Raw genomic sequence first — 14,401 nt, forward strand, 5'->3', positions numbered from 1 at the left:
CATCCAGCTTCAGCTCAGGTCATGATCTCACGGTTTGTGGGTTCGAGCCCGTATTGGGCTCTGTACTGACAGCTCAGAGCCTGGAGCTTGCTTTGGATTCTGTATCTCCCTCTCTCTCTGACCCTCCCCTGCTCATGCCGTCTCTCTCTCTGCCTCTCAAAAACAAATTTAAAAAACATTAAAAAAAATCTTTTTAATCTGAAAATCAATTAATATGAATACCATAATAATAAAGTGAAGGACAAAAACCAGGATCATCTCCATAAATGCAGGAAAAGCAATTGACATTCATGATAACACTCTTAACAAAATATAAATATAAATAATATGAGTGAAATCCCTCAACCTATAGCTATCATGATAAATAACAATGAAATAATGAATATATTCTTCCTAAGATCAGAAACAAGGCAAGGATGTCTGTTTTTGTCATTTCTCTTGAACACTGTATTGGGGGTTCTAGCCAGTAATGTGAAGAAAAGAAAGTAAAAGCATAGAGTTTGAAAAGGAAGAAGTAAAATTATCTCTATTCATCAACAACATTATCATATGTAGGAAACATATGTAGGAAATCCTAAGGAATCTACAAAAAATAACTAATAAACAAGTTCAACTAGGTCACAGAATACAAAATCAACATATAGAGAGCCATCATATTTGCATATACTACCAATGAACAATCTAAAAATACTTTTTAAAATTCCATTCAAAATTATATCAAAAACAATAAAAATTATAGTAAAAAATTTAACAACACAAGTGCAAAATTTTCATACTGAAAACTACAAAAATTTCTGAAAGAAACTGAAGAGTGGGGAGACATTCAATGTTCATGGAATGGAAAATTATCATTAAAATAGCATTTCTCCACAAATTGATCTGTAGGTTCAATGCAAACGCTATCAAAATCCCAGGAGGATTTTTTGCATAAATTGACAAGATGCAGCTAAAATTTATATGGAAATACAATGGAACCAGAATAGACCAAACAATTTGGAAAAAGAATAAACTTGGAGGACTATAAAACTTACTATAAAGCTACAGTAATCAATAGATTATGGTACTAGAGTACTGATAGAGACATGTATGAATGAAACATAGTATAAAGCTACAGTAACCAATAGACTGTGGTACTAAAGATAGGGATATAGAATATTTTAACAGAATAGCAAGTCCAGAAATAAACTCTTCCAGTTATGGTTGATTGATTTGCAATGAAAGTGTCAAGGAAATTCAACAAGGATGGTTTTTAAACAAATGGCTAAGAAAATTGGATATCCCCATGACTCCTCCACAAAACTGACACTTAACACCATTCACAAAAATTAATTCAAATAGATCAAAACTTTCATATAAGACCTAATACAATGCAGCTGCTAGAAGAAAATATAAAATAAACATTTTAAGTTCTTGGGTTATCCAAGGAGTTTTTAGCTACAATTCCAAAAGCACAATTCATTAAAGAAAAAGATGGATTGACATCATCAAAATAAAAAACTGTCATACTTCAAGGCATATAGTCAAGAAAATAATGACAAGTCACAGAGAAAATATTTGCAATATCTGATAAAGAGATTGCATCAAAAACGATCAGAAACACTTGTAACTCAATGAGAGGAAAAAATAACCCAAATTTAGAATTGGTAAAATATCTGAATAGGTATTTCATCAAAGAAGATACATGAATAAGCACATGAAAAGGTGCTTAACATCATTATTCAAGAGGAAATTATAAATTAAAGCTGTAAGGAGGCACCATTTCACACCCACTGGAATGGCTACAATGTAAAAAACAATAAAAAGTGGTGGTAAGGATATGGAGAACCTGGAACCTTCATACATTGCTGAGGAAAGCATGGACTGGTACAACCACCTTGGAAAACAGTTTGGCAGTTCCTTAAAAAGTTAAACATAAACTTAGCATCCAATCCAGTGATTCCATACCCAAGTATTTATCCTAAGAGAAATGAGTACATACAGTCACCCAAAGACTTGTACAAGAATGTTCATAGCAGAGTTACCACTGGAAACAATCCATATATCCCTGAGCGGGCAGATGGATGAACAAAATGTGGTATATTTGTACAATGGAATATTTTTTAGCAATGACAAGGAACAACCTACTAATACATTACATGTACTACAATGCTATGCAAAGTAAAGAAAGCCAGATAAAATAGACTATATAGGTCTTACATACATAAGATTCCATTTAGATGAAAGATCCAGAAAAGGTAAATCTATGGACATAAAATAGATTAGTGGTTGCTGGGGTGGGGTTGGAGTAGAGGAAAGGGACTGTCTGCAAATAAGCACAAAAGATCTTGTTGGGAGTGAGGAAAATGTTCTAAATGTCCTAACATGCAAATTGTGGCAATGACTGCATAACTCTAAATTCACTAAGAAGTACTGAGTCATACATTTAAGAATGGATGAACTTTATGGTATATACAATATATCTTTGTAAAGTTGTTTTAAAAAGGCAACTGGCTCATCAATTCTTGTATTTTTTTTTTGTTTTAAAAACCCAATTGGCTGATCAATTCTTATAAAAGATGCACATATGAACTGACACATCCATATACTAAACCTTACAAATCTGCAGTTAGATGTTCTAGTTCTATCTGAGCCATACAGGCTTGCTACTCTTTTTGTGTATTGCAGTTTGTTTCACCTACGAAGTGAGTAAGCTTTGTATTTTTAACCACCTGGGGTAGATAACCCATTTTAAAATATTTTTCCTACATTTCTGAAAATCTATTTTTTCCAAACTGACCCTAGAAGTTAGCTTTTTGTTTTGTGCTTTTGCAGCCACAAATGTTGGAAGAACTTTGAGAAAAACAAAGTAAGTAGAATGTGAGATGCTCATATAACTTTAAAAAGTTTTTAAATTTCTTTAATGAGCATTTATTTTTGAGAGAGGGAGAGACAGAGTGCAAGTAGGGGAGGGGCAAAGAGAGAGGGAGACACAGAATCTGAAGCAGGCTCCAGGCTCTGAGCTATCAGCACAGAGCCCAATGCAGGGCTTGAACTCACAGACTGTGAGATCATGCCCTGAGCTAAAGTTGGATGTTCAAACAACTGAGCCACTCTGGAGTCCCTGCCCATATAACTTTAGAACTTTAGGATGACGAGGTTATTGAGTTTATCCTCATGAACTGCTGGACTCCCCTATATACCATTTCGTAAATTTTTCCCCATTTCTGTTGAACACTGAGTGATAAGGAGCTCACCACATTTACCCTGGGGAGTTGCAAAAGCTGTCTTACTCACAAAGTCTAGCTTATTTTAAAGTCAACTTTTGATCAGTTATTGAATCACTTACTCCGTACTCATTCCCTTTAAAAACACACACACAATGTTGTTGCTATAAACAGAATATTTGTTTATTCTGAGGCAGTGGAACTAGAAGAGAAGGTCTTTCAGCTGGTAAGAAGGAAGAGGGAGCCGCCAGCCCAGGCAAACTGCATCTGCTGGCCAGTCTGCAGGAGATGGGCGAGCAGATCCTGGAGGAAAGGAGATTGGAAAGGATCCTGCTGACGGATGAATGACCCTGTGTTTTAGAGCTTCTAGGGCCTAAGGAAAATGCGTTTGTTGAGTAATGCTGAAAGGCAGAGTCACAAGTCCAAAAGAAAGGCCAAAAAGCCTAGCATGAACTAGCTGGAGGACAATCCGAAAATAAGAGCAAGGTATGTGAGACACAGCTGCCAAATCCCCACTGAGCCACAGAGGGGCAGCATGAGTTGGCGAAGCCCAAGGTTGGCTTATTGGGAGAACACTCCCAATAAGAATTGATTGGGTACAAAAAGATGTGAGATGAATCCTGGAATTTATCTACCACTACATTTATCACTGGTTTAAACTAGAACAACTGGTATTTCAGTAGCATCGGTTTTAAGCCTACAGCAAGTCCAAATTGGACCGAAGCATCAAAAGTATTTAAAAATCAAACCATAAAAACATTGAAAGAATATAAATCAAAATATTTATCAAATCTTTTAAAGTAGAGGGGGCTCTTTGACCTCAAAAGCCATAGATGAAACCATAAGGAAAAGATCTATATGTAACATATCTATATACTAATAAAAAATAGAAATATCTTAAAAATATTCTTTTTAATGTTTTATGTTTATTTTTGAGAGAGGAGAGAGAGCGCGCGAGCTAGCAGGGAAGGGGCAGAGAGGGAGACACAGAATCTGAAGCAGGCTCCAGGCTCTGACCACACAGCCTGACATGGGGTTCAAACTCACAGACTGTGAGATCATGACCTGATCCGAGGTCAGATGCTCAACTGACTGAGCCACCCAGGGCTCCTGAAAAAATATTTAAAGTAAATAAGATAAAGATTTAAAAACTTAATTCTATAAAGAGCTGATGGCTGTTGACAGGGATGAGCAAAAATGTAGTTTCTTTTTGATTATTTTAAAAAGAAATAGTTGTATGAATGAGAAGCCAGGACCTAGACACTGAGAAGCACATGTATCCATGCTAGCAATATATTTCAAGAACTTTTAGAGCCCACATGCCCAACAAAATGGAAGCACATGGTTATATATTTTTAAATGTCTATGTGTAAATTAACACATAATATTGCATTATGTCCTGATTGTGAAGTAAATGACTATGTAAATAAAAACTAGAAGGAAATAACTTCAAGCAAATATCAACTGTCATTATATTACTATGGTATGTAGTCTTTGCCCTTACTTCACTTTCCAAACTTTCTTAAATAAGCATATTAAATGCTAATAGTAATTCCCAGGGGCCTATAAGTATATTTTTCCAAAAGCTTTGCACTTTTCTGACTTAAAAAAATACTTTTCAAACTGTCTATTATGAACATGTATTTCTTTGATACCAGAGATAAATTCTGAACATTGTAAATGAAAGATCTCATTGCTATAGCTACCAAGTTAATGAAAAAGAAATATGATTTCTATAAAAAGAAATTAATTATGTCTAATTAATATCTATATTTGTGGTGTGGGGGCAAGAAGACTGTAAGAGCAAAGGTCAACCAACCTTCCAATAAAGTGACAAATCAAATTTAAAATTTATGAGACTTTCACAAAGCTCTCCAGACCAGAAATTTAGTTTCACAAAACTCTACCAAAAAAAGCAACAATTGAATTTTATTTATTAACTAACTTGAATTTAAATAAAGAAATTAAAAAAACAAAACAAAATAAAGAATATTCAAACCACAGAAGCTCCAGTGGAGATTAGGAATCTGGGAAAGTGTACTGCAAAATCTACACATTTACAAATGGCCATGAACTCTTCTGTATAGTGAAGTGCAGACATAAAAAAAATACATGACAAATTCATAATGACAGATGGCTCTGGAGAGAGGAATAGCAAATGAACTAGGAAGGAAAAATAAAAGAGGAGACATATCAGCCCTATCTGAAATGTTATGGTTTGTTTCCCATAGAGGCAAAATACATAAAATGCTGCCATTACACCAAGTGGAAAGTTTACATACAGCTGTGATATTATTCCCTATACTTTTCTACATTTTGAAAATTTTTAAATAAACAATAGGCAAAGGGCATTTTGGAAGTGGCTTTTGTTTTCTAGACAAAATTCAACTTGGAAAACCCTGTAAGTGTGAAACAGCAGGACAGAGGGAGGAAGTGGGCATCCTCAGACAGACAGAAGGTACCTGCTGGCATAGACAGTGGGGAAAGAGCTGGGGAAGTAGGGAAGGACCAGATCATAAGAGGTCTTTTGTGCCCAAGTAAGGAGTCTGACTACCTAAAAACAAGAAGTTAACAAAGCATTTCAACTAAGAAAGAAATCTCCTCAGAGATTTATGTTTCGGGATTGTGTCAAATGATTTTTGAAAGCTTGGAGTTTTCCATTTATATTTATATCCATATAGTCTGAGTTATGGCCCAGAATATAGAAAACAACTCAAATTATATGTTGGAACTGCACATGTGAGGCTTGTGTGAGGAAGCAGATTTATCTCATACAGCACAGTGAATGACAATCACATTTCTGCACTAAACACCACTACTACTCATTATGTGCTAACAGAATCCAATGAATTATTAATTAAACACTGTGGCATAGTATGTAATAGAAAGAAAAAGCACAGTGCCTATTATTATAACACAGAAAGCTGTTACAGGCTAAGTGGATAGACAGTTAACTATGAAACAAGCATCAGCAAATGTAAAGTCATAGTTCTAAGGAAAATAATCTGTATTACTCTCCTAAGATATGGCTCTCAATTACAACTTGTGGCCCAACAAGGAGATCTCAAATTCTCATCAGTCCCTTGAAGTCTGCCATACTTCCTTTAACCAGATGCCTGGCAAACAACTAAAGAAACACTGTGAACTGACTGATCCAGATCTCTCGGGAAAGGCTTTGCCAGCAAGGCATCAAGGACAGCACCATTCAAGGACTCTTCCCTGAAGAGGGCCAGCTGGGCAGGCAGGCTAAAATTCATGACTTTCTAGAAGCTGGCAATGGTCACTCCTCCCAACAGATGGCCCAGCAATGGGTTAGACCTCTTCAGCCTGCTAACCCTGTCTGCCTTGTCCCAAATGCACAGCTCTGTCCTCATGGTGTGTAACATGAGCTATAGAACTAATGAGCTTTTCGGCCTGGGTGGCTCAGTGAGTTAAGCATCCAACTTACGCTCAGGTCATGATCTCATAGTTCATGAGTTCGAGCCCTGCCTTCAGGCTCTGTGCTGACATATCAGAGCCTGGAACCTACTTCGTATTCCATGTGTCCGTCCCTCTTTGCCCCTCCTCCCTCCCTTCCTCCCTCCCTTCCTCCCTCCCTCAAAAAGAAACATTAAAAACATTTTTTTTAAATTTAAAACACCTAGGTGAACTTCAAGCTCTGGCCCTGACCCAGTCACTCCGGTTATTCATTCAAAATGAATGGCTGAGTCCTTGCTATGGTCAGAAGCACAACATTAGACTCTTAGACACAAGGGTAAATAAGACAGAACCTCTGTCTTGAGTGTACCACCCAGAGGAGAGAAATGTACATAAAATGAAGTACATACGAGATGTTTTAGAAATATTGAAGAAGTCATTCTTCTGCATGAGGGCTAGGGGAAACTTTCATATCTGGTGGATCAGTAAAGAATTTGTCAGAGACAAAGGACAGAATGAGTCCAGACACAGAGCTGTGAATGCAACTGCACAACATGAATTTTTAGTTGTGACAGCAGGAGATAAAGCCAGAAGGTCCACCGGTTCCTGATTATAAATGGCCTGGTTGCTGTTCATAAGAGTCTGGACTTTTTCCTAAAGACAGTGAAAGCTGCTAATGATCAGATGTGTGTTTTAAAATTATCTCTTATTCACCCATTCAACAAATATGCATGAAGCATCTACTTTGTGCAGGCTTCCTGTACAGATAGATCGATAGCCTAAACATCTCCCACTCTTATCATTATAAAGTAAGAAAACTATAAATGTAATGAGCTAGAAAATATTCCAAGAAATGCTTACATGATTAAGAACATGAGAAAGTTCAAGAGTATGCAAGCGTTTCCATGTGACATCAGATCAGGACAATTAAGAGTCCCATTTGGAAACTCAAGACACAAAATAGCATCTAATTTTATAAAAGTCACTGTTGCTTTGTCCATTTAATTTTAAATGTCAATTTAAATGAATAAATATGGATGAAAAATCTATCATATATAAAGATACTAAGACTAAAACTACTAAAATTTGGAGGTTACATTAAATCAAATTAACACAGAACTACCACTTTATTCAATAGGAAGGCATTCCTATAGCTAACCATAAAAACAGGTTCCAGAAGAGAACACTTGCAGATTAGAAATTGGAAATAACATGCATAAATGACATGGAACGCAAGACGTTTCTCTCAGAATAACCCCTGCCCACAATCACAGATAACAAAATTAGCCTGAAAGGGCCATTGTCCTAACACAGACTTTCCAGCCTTGCAACCAGTTATTATGCTAAAAGAAAGTCTTAAGACTCTAAATAATCTGCTGGCAGAGAAGTGGTGACCCTGCTTTAGAGCTCTGCTTAATTCTTAGCCTAGGATACCAAGTTGGGAAGGGAAAAATAGGAAGCTGGGAGACAAAAAAAAAAAAAAAAAGGTTAAGATGATCAGACTGAATGATCTCACCTATTTGTCTGAAGTATTATTAAGCCTCAGTATATTTGACTCATTGAAAAATGCCAAAACATCTTATAAAGACAATAATTTTTAAATTTCCACCCACTTTGCTTACCTCCAAACTCCATTTGCTCTAGTATTATCTCTCCATTCACAATGAGCTAGCTTCAATTTCCCTGTTTTATTCTTCCAGGCCAAAAAAATTTTCCCCCCTGTCAACTCATACAAATCATCCTAGGTCTTAAATCCTTAATTTTCCACTCCTCCCCCAAATCCTCCTTGACTTCTCAGTTGATAGGCACTTTTTCCCTACACTTTCATCATACTTGGTGCATGTGTATTATAACACTATTACAATGTATTAAACTCCCTCATTTATTCATTTACACCCTCGTTTGCATGATTGGATTTGTCCCAATAGACTAAATTCTAGGAGTACAGAAATATTATTACCTCAGTCTTTGTCCACTGGCACATTCTAACAAGTACTTGCTGGAAGAAGGAAGGAATGAAGGAAAGACAGACTAAAATACATTTTTGGCTTAAAGTTATACCGTTCTTTCTTTTTAAAATTTTTTTAAAATTTTTAATGTTTGTTAATTTTGAGAGAGAGAGAGAGAGAGAGAGAGAGAGAGCGAGCCAGAGCACGAGCAGGGGAGGGGCAGAGAGAGAAAGGGAGACACAGAATCCAAAGCAGGCTCTAGGCCCCAAGCTTTCATCACAGAGCCTGATGTGGGGCTTGAACCCATGAGCCGCAAGATCATGACCTGAGCTGAAGTCTAATGCTCAACTGACTGAGTCACCCAGGTGCCTCTACCATTCATTCTTTCATTCATTCACTATATTTCTATTGGAAGCCTACTGCATGTCAGATAGCACTAGGGTAGCTGAGGAAACAAAGTAGTTGGGGGAGTCGTGCAGAAAAGTCATCCCTGTCCTCATGAAATTCAATAGTATCTTGGAGAAGCTAGATGACAGATATAATGTGTTAGGTAAAAGAGGTAGCGTGGAGAACTATGAGGCAAAGGTAGCTAAGGGGTTCTAGAAGAGAGGTTCACTATGAAAAATACCACCAAGCTTCTTGTACAATGCCTCACCCTCAACCTTTATTATTTTTATTTTCCTTCTCATCAGGAATGCATGCTTTACTTCTTCAGCCTCCCTTCCAATGGCAATTCTTTTCAAGCTCATAACTTTCAAGTTTTTTTTTTAACCTCAGCCTTTTTTTCTGATGCCCAACATCAATTGGGTTATAAATCTGTCATATACTACTACTAGTTTAGAGCTCTCCAAGTTATAACCCATGTGGTCCAGCCAAGATACAGAGATTCCCAAAAATGCTTTCATCATATCCCAGCTGGAATCTCTTAATTCATTATTTTCAGGTCTAGCCGGTACCTCCTATGAGCATTTGCAGTACAGGAATAACTAGGTCACAGTCATGTTCTCAAGACTCTGAATCCCTAATTACAATTCTCCCATGATAAAGGAATCTGTGTACAAATTTATGCGAACCAAGGTTTTTCCATTCTCAAGCCAACTAGTATTTTCTCCTGTGTAACTTGAGTCAGAAACTCAGTTCTTGAGATAAAAAAGTATTTTAGGTTTATGAACCACTGATTAATTCCAAGGGAACATTCAAACATCTACCACCACTCTTTCCTGGCCCACTTAAATTATACTTCATTCCCCCCCCCCCCATTTTATCCATTGTAATACACTCTGGCATTTTCACAATTAGAATGCAACCAGGAAACAGAGACCTAGCCTCTTAAATAAACAAAGCCTGTTCTTTCTTGAATTAAGTGGTCCAAAGAATGCTCATTGTCCCTCCTTCCCTGGAGATTCTATAGCCAACAGTTTTGATTACTCAACAGTGTCATTTTTACTTTAATATTTCATGTGTTGGTGAAATATTAAATTCTCCATATTGCATGAATTAATTAGTGAAAGTTTGGAAGTAAGCTGGCTAATACAGCATGACTATACCATTGGCAACCCCTTCCCATAAGGGCTGAGATGGCCTATGTCATTAAGACTAGTATATTTATGGAGCACCTGGGTGGTTCAGTTGGTTAGGCATCTGACTTCGGCTTAGGTCATGATCTCCTGGTTCGTGGGTTCAAGCCCCACATTGGGCTCTGTGCTGACAGGAGCCTGGTTCCGATTCTGCATCTCCCTCTCTCTCCCTCTCTCTCTCTCTCTCTCTCTCTCTGCCCCTCCCCCACTCATGCTCACTCGCATGGTCTCTCTCTCTCTCTCTTGCTCTCAAAAATAAACATTAAAAATATTTTTAAAAGACTAATATATTTATGACATATTTTGTTGTAAAAGAAGTCTTCATTTGGCACCAAATGATTGACTTTGGCAGCTTAACAATTCAATTTAAAAAATTAAGTTGTTATTTTGTAATTGTTACTAAAATATTATGGGTTTTTATACCAACAAAACACTGTGTTTATAAGAAGAACTTGAAGATTAGAATAGAGCAGAAAATCAACAGAGATTCTACTGATTCAAGTATTTGAGAAAAAAATATTTAAAAAATCGAACTTTTTAAGATTGGCAAATGGTTTAAATTCACATTAAGCTCATTTGTTAAAAGAGAAAAATGAAGAAAATTCAAATCTCCAAGGTAAGAAGCATAGGGTACTTACCTCCATGTGTGTTCAAAAAGTACGTTCACAGAAATAATGACTAAACATTATGGATAAAACAATATTTTTGCTGGTAATAATGTTATTTTTTCAGGCTAATGGAAACATTGTGAACTGAACTAAGAGTGTCTGTGGTTTGATGTACCCTTTGTTAATGTTCCATTCCTAGACCTGTACTCTCCAAAGTGCATCCTGTGATTTATTTTTGAGTGAAAAACGTCAGTTTCAAAAATGAATCTCCAACTTGTTACGGCTTGTAGACACATATAGTGACTATGTACTTGAGTGGCGAGTACAGCCTTGAAGGGACGGCAGGCAAGGCAAATGCAATGTGAGGACCAGAGATTTTATTCAGAGCACTTCTTGGGTGTCATGATAAATGCCTGAATGTAGCAATTATAACAGAGAATGAGAAGTTATTCTTTACCTACCTTTGCTAGGTAAGTTTCTAGCAAAAATAAGTTCTGAGAAATACCATGTTCATTGAATGTATGGCTACTTCCAGGTATGAAGTGAACAAATTACACAATTATTGCTACGTCTGTTGCTTCATTTTAAGAACAATGACCCTTCTTTATATACAGATGGTAATAGACACATGAAAAGATGCTCAACATCACATACCTTCAGGGAAATAACAAGTCAAAACTTCAATGAAATATTATCTCACCCCTGTCAAAATGGCTAAAATTAACAACACAGAAACAACATACAGATATGGAGAAAGGGGAACCCTCTAGCATTTTGATTAGAATGCAAACTAGTGCAGCTGCTCTGGAGAACACTGTAGAGTTTCTTCAAAAAGTTAAAAATAAAACTACTCTATAATCCAGTAACTGCACTACTAGGTATTTACCCACCCAAAGGATACAGACATACTGACTCAAAGGGACACATTCACCTCGATGTTTATTCCAGCATTATTTACAATAGCCAAACTACTGAAAAGAGCCAAAATGTCCATTGACTGATAAAGAAGAACTAGACTATTATTCAGCCATGAAAAAAGAATGGAATCTTTCCATTTGCAACAATGTGGACAGAGCTAGAAAATATTATGGTAAGTCAATCAGAGAAAGACAAATATCACATTATTTCACTTATATGTGGAATTTAAGAAACAAAACAAATTGAACACAGGTGGGGGAAAAAGAGAGGCTTACCAAGAAACTGACTCTTAACCATAGAGAACAAACTAAGGGTTACTGGAGGGGATGTGAGCTCGGGCATGGACTAAATGGGTGATAGGCATTAAGGAGAGCACTTGTCATGATGAGCACTGGGTATTGTATGTAAGTGAGGAACTGCTAAGTTGTACACCTGAAACTAATATTATACTGTATGTAAATGAACTGGAATTTAAAAATTTGGAGAAAGGAAAATTAAAAATGAAACAAGGCCTTTCTTTTTTTTCATTTTAGATTGTGGTTTCAAACATACAGTTGAACATATATTTCTACCACCCTCTCAAAAAAGCTGGGAAGGAAGGGAATCAGTGTTGTGGTGTTTTGTTTTGTTTTATATTCTATAAAGTCTCAACTTGCCTAGAGCTAGCTTTCTGAAACTAATTCATCTAAGGATGAATTTGTGATGGATAAAGGAATAAGTTCTTCCTTGTTTCTCAAGACAATAATTGTTTGCTCTGTAATTTTTAAAAAATATTTTAGATGAGAATACTTGTTTTGATAGCATAATCTCATGTTTATGAGATTATGATGAAAATAACTTCATATTTATGTAGTGAAGGGGAAGTTTCTGAAATATGTTTAATATTTTGGAGACTTTGAAGAAGAAAGAGGAATCAGTGAATAGCTACAAAATATAAGTTTTGAAATTGAAGAGATAGATTATGACATTTGTTTCTTTCTCTCTTTTTTTGCAATTACTGAAGTTAGAAAATAAAGCCTGAAGTGTCAACCATTCTTGTTATTTCTTAATCGAATATCTTATTTTAAGATGTTTTTTGGCCAACAGATCCTCATACCTACCCATATTGTGACATTATCAAAGAAGAACATGTGCTCGCTTCGGCAGCACATATGCTATCAAAGAAGAACATACAGCCACGATGAATGCATCATGACTAAAAGAAAACACAGAGTCTTTTGGACCATGAGTTCCTGAAAATCTAACAAACATGACATTTTTATTTCTTCGGGCAACTGAAATGCACCTGTTAAAAGTCTGTAGCTTCCTAGCACAATGAAACATGAAATATAACCCTTGCTCTTTGGAGACCAAACTATCAATGAATAAATCAATGTTTCGCTCTCTTAGTTTCTTTGTGCAAAGTCCACATTATATCCCCCCTAACATTAGGTTTTCAAGTTTTCTGAGAGGCTTCACGTGGTGTTATATACTGCTCAAGTGCACTCCATTAACTGGCTTTTCAATGAGACTTGGCAAGATAATGCTCCGCCTATGGCTGACAGATAACCTTATAGTCAAGACATTGGATTGGGTCTTTTTGAGCAACTAAGGCAAAGCCTGGGAAAAAAGAAACAAAATCTACTTAGACCATTCCAGTGATGCTAGACTATGCCAAAAGCCACACACCAAATTTGACTTTCTTCTGAAAGCCAGATTGCCCTGTGACCAAATATTTCTCAGGGGAAGAAAACAGATAGCATATTAATCCATGTCACTTTAGACTCTCCAAAGCAATCCATTTTAATTCTTTTCATTCTTATCCCATTTTCAGCCACAGATTAGCTACAGTTGCTATTCTGTCCTATAGAGTTAAATTACAGCTAATTATAATTTCAAAATCAAATACAGTGAGTCAGAGGGGTAAGGAAGCTAGCCCCTGGAAACAGTAAATAGAACTGCATGCACTGGTATAGTGGGGCAGATGAGACTCAAATACCAACCCTGAATCAGCTTGAGCTTGCTGTCACTGAGTTAACCTAGCTCAGACAGCAGTAGGACAACACACTTGCCAATCATTCAGTCCACTCTGAACCCAGTCTTGTTGTTAAAACGTCCATTCAACAAATTCAACAAATATTTACTGAGCATATACGAGGTCAGCCATTATTCTAGGCATTGTGAAAAAACAGGCAAAAATCCCTGTTCTTGTGGAGCTCATGCTATAGAGGAGATTATTCTCCTACTCTAAATCTCCAGTTATTTTTAGAAGAACAAAGCCATAAAGCCTCTGATGTGTGCATCAAGAAAACAAACTGATCATAAAAGAAAACCGATTCTCAGCCCTTCCCTGAACACACACTCCATTACACCTGGTCTAATTTCACACTTTACATAGAGTACAGCAGAGCAGAGCAATTCATTCATACAACCAGATTCTCTGTGTCTTTGTGTTCTCAGGCTCCACTGGGACCATGTTCTCTTCCTATTGTATTCATAGCTCAATTGCAGCTAAGTTCCCACGTCCATCACTATATTTGTCTTTGGCCTAGACAAAAGTGATTTCATCATCCAACATCCGCTTACAATTAAAGACAATCTCTCCCCAACAAATTTAATTCCAAAGATTTGCCTGGTCACATAAAACTTAGGATTTCAAAACTTGTTCTAAAGACTGAGAGACAGGGGCGCCTGGGTGGCTCAGTCGGTTAAGCGTCCAGCTTCGGTTCAGGTCATGATTTCACGGTTCA

General features: G+C 36.7%; 1 protein-coding gene and 1 long non-coding RNA gene across 2 annotated transcripts in view; one reads left to right on the forward strand and one right to left on the reverse strand.

The window, feature by feature from the left end:
- The window catches only part of FBN1 (fibrillin 1), a 230,897-nt gene that overhangs the window by 157,550 nt on the left and 58,946 nt on the right, over positions 1-14,401 (reverse strand). The gene's annotated exons all lie outside the window — the stretch shown is intronic.
- Positions 3,441-13,060, forward strand: LOC115301277. Its single transcript, XR_003913050.1, has 2 exons — positions 3,441-3,689; positions 12,759-13,060. It is a non-coding gene; the product is annotated as an uncharacterized LOC115301277 (long non-coding RNA).

Source organism: Suricata suricatta, chromosome 9, assembly GCF_006229205.1.
Source record: "Suricata suricatta isolate VVHF042 chromosome 9, meerkat_22Aug2017_6uvM2_HiC, whole genome shotgun sequence".
Classification (NCBI taxonomy): Eukaryota; Metazoa; Chordata; class Mammalia; order Carnivora; family Herpestidae; genus Suricata; species Suricata suricatta.